We start from the raw sequence: 3395 nt of genomic DNA, 5'->3' as shown, positions 1-3395 counted from the left end.
GAGGTTTGACGCAGTCAGTCTGAACAGCTGTACAATTAACTTTTAACTGATGCAGCCTGGGCCAGAGCTTCTTTCCCTCAGGCCACGCAGGACTTTTGACTTGCTGGTTACTTCTGATTAGGAGTCTCTCTATTCACAGGTCAGTGTCTGTCTTTTATGGAGGAGGACCCAGCAAATGCGTGGGGCCCATGGTTGGTCTCAGCAAACAGCCATGAGGGGCTGGTGAGCAGGCAGACACTGGCCTTGTCCTCAGCAAAGGTGCTGTTCCCCAGGGGTGGCTTTGCTGTGCAGGCTGCAGCTTGTCCTCGGATTACACAGGCAAGCATGCTCTGGCCTCCTGGGCTTCTTGGAACACCAGTGGGCCCTAGAGGGATTAATAGCTGGAGGAGCTGAGGCAGTCTCCAGTTTTAGGGAAAAAAGGACATGCTTTTAAAGCATCATACTTTTACTGCTTTTATAATGCAATGCATCTGAGGTGTGTGAGTGTGTGTGTGTGTGTGTGTGTGTGTGTGTGTGTGTGTGTGTTACAGAGGTTTCAATTATTAGTGCCCGACCTTGGTAGGAGCACCAGCTGATCTGCATCCAGGATGAACTGTGACGTGTGAAGCAGCTAACCCTGCATTCACAGTGCTTGTGCAATCAAGAATCACTCCTCACCATGTAATCTTCATTTACCTCAGATTAGAAGGCTGGGTTCTCAGGACTAGTGAACCAGCAGCAAGAGGTAGTAAACATAGTCTCTATGGGCAAAGGCAGCAAAGATACATAAGAATGTGAATGCTATGTAACTAACTGGGGCCTACAGTCAACTCAATATTGGGGTGATAGTGAGGGAAAACGTATGGGAAACGATGTAACTATGTCACATCTAGATTAGCACACACTCTTCGTAGTTACCTGATTCTGATTCTATGGGAGCTAGTTTACAACTCTGTAAGTTGAAAATAACTGATAGCAATGCAAAGTAATTTTTGTGTATCGACATGGAAAAGATTCCTTCTGTGAGGGACAACCCTTACACTGCTATCCTGTGCAAAAGCCAGTTTTGCATTTGTTTGCACATTCATTTCAACATTCCTTACTCCAAAAAAATTTGTGCTTCTTTGATTTTTCCTTTGATCCAGTTGCCTGGTTCTTCCATTGAATCAATTAGTTAAATAAAATCACTAGCACATGTTTATTTTATATATACATATGTCATGATTTTGCTCCTTTTAAAAAATATATTTTTTTATTGATTTCAGAGAGGAAGGGAGAGATAAGAAACATCAATGATTAGAGAATCATTGATCAACTGTCTCCTGTACACCCCCCAATAGGGATCAACCCACAATTTGGGTATGTGCCCTGACCTGGAATTGAACCACAACCTCCTGGTTTATAGGTCGATGCTTAACCACTGAACCACACAAGCCAGGCTGATTTTTCTACTTTTGAAATATTTTTTAACACTAGAAATGTGGAGTTCAAAAGGGAGTTGGAAATTTAGAAGGTTTTTAATATACTTGATGGGAAAGAATGGAACCTCAAATAAGACTGGGATGCCACCAGGTCAAATTACTAGACTATGTTCAAGTGTCAATATCTTTTTTCCCCCAAATGCATTATATTTTAATCTTTTCTTAATCCTCACCTGAGGATAAGTTTATTGATTTTAGAGAGGAAAGGGGAGAGAGAGAAAGAGAGAGAGAGAGAGAGAGAGAGAGAGAGAGAGAGAAGAAGAAGAAGAAGAAGAAGAAGAAGAAGAAGAAGAAGAAGAAGAAGAAGAGGAGGAGGAGGAGGAGGAGGAGGAGGAGGAGGAGGAGGAGGAGGAGGAGGAGGAGGAGGAGGAGGAAGGGGAAGGGGAAGGGGAAGGGGAAGGGGAAGGGGAAGGAAGGGAAGGGAAGGGAAGGGAAGCATGTCTGCCTCCTGTATGTGCCCTGACCAGGAATCAAACCCACAATCTTTTTCATGTGTATATGGAACAATGCTTCAACCAACTGAGCCACCCAGCCAGGGCAGATCTTAATCTTTAATATCCAGCATTATTGCTTTAGGAATTTTTCCCTGAACAAGGAATAGAGCACTACTTACATAGAAATATATAGGGTGTCCCAAAATTCACGCAAGATATGCAATTGAATTGAATTGCAAATCTTGCGTGAATTTTGGGACACACTATACATGCATAAAAAGTAGTTCTCCATTTTCCCAGGGACAAAAAACAATAACTTCTTGAGTATTCAAGTATTTTGTTGTAATTAAAGTCTTAGTCATCTCATTTATTAGCTCTGTAACATATTTAAATTAAATGTAATTAGACAACCGTTACAATTTATAAATGTAAGGCACCATTATTGAGTAAATGGTTTTGTCCATGAGTGGATGCGTCCCTTCTCCCACCCACTGATGAAGCAGCAGTGTGGTTAGTGCAATTTTATGAGTAGATGACCCATTGCTGCAAACGCTAATTCTCTCCACCTTGTGTGTATGTGTGAGTTTGTTAAAAGGCTCAAGCAGCCTCTATAATGATAAGCAGCGAGATGAGCTAGGCTTGGGCTTTTGGTGCAGATGACCATATCTGTCTGAATCAGGTGGTCTGACCCATCCTCAGTAGCAAGCAGTCTTCCAACGGCTTCCTCAAAGGCAGATGTGACATTCGTGGCATCTTTTGCACTTGTTTCAAAGTAAAGGTAGTCCCCATTATTCCTTCATCAGGCTTAGGTTCTTCTGCAGATACTTGCCGATCACCTATGTCACCCTGTTACCCAAATCACAAAAGAAAAGCCTTCAGACTCTTTTACATCTGGTAATAAAAAATTCTTTCTTCCAGTTACTCAACTTCTGAAAGCTTTGAGAATCATTGACACTAAACGTGAGCAGGCAACCGTCAGAACCGATGTAAAGTGGTGTCCTCGGGTTTCTAAACTGCTCTTGACCAGCCGCGTCCCAAATTCACATGGTAACAAAATGTCCATCTAACTCCAAATCTTTATTTTAAAATTCCACACCTATTGTATAGAAGAGCTGGGTACCAAATTTATTAGTCACCTATCTATTCATTAGAGAACTCTTCCCAACTTCACCATCCCCAAGAAGAATTATTTTTAAAAGTGGTGATTTTCCTGCCATTATTAACCTCAAGATCTTTGATTTCAGAACCTTTAATTGTTCAGTTCAAGCATCATCATTATCTCTAGGGTTCTTGGGAAGATTTACTGAGACACAGAGGAAAGCAGTTCACCATTGTGCCACCCTCATTGTAGGAACACAGGAAGTTTCTCTTGGCCACACAGAGGACGTCTGGGAGTTCCCAGCTGGCCTGTCCAAGTGCAATGAGAAAAGTGAGAGGGTTGGGGACCCGGCAGGCTAGACAAGGTGGCGGGGTTGCCCCCACCCAGTGCCCAGGGAACAAT

The 3395-nt window shown here is 42.6% G+C and overlaps 1 pseudogene across 1 annotated transcript; it reads right to left on the bottom strand.

Annotated features, from left to right (window-relative positions):
* Positions 1 to 2502: 2502 nt before the first annotated feature.
* Positions 2503 to 3111, bottom strand: LOC308518520 (ras-related protein Rab-9A-like; annotated as a pseudogene). The gene has a single exon. The product of its transcript is annotated as a ras-related protein Rab-9A-like (transcript).
* Between the last annotated feature and the right edge of the window lie 284 nt (positions 3112 to 3395).

The sequence above is a fragment of the Myotis nattereri genome (assembly GCF_964212035.1).
Source record: "Myotis nattereri genome assembly, chromosome: 4".
NCBI lineage: Eukaryota > Metazoa > Chordata > Mammalia > Chiroptera > Vespertilionidae > Myotis > Myotis nattereri.
The sequence above is the reverse complement of the archived record's forward strand: the minus strand, read 5'-3'. Positions and strand labels throughout refer to the sequence as shown.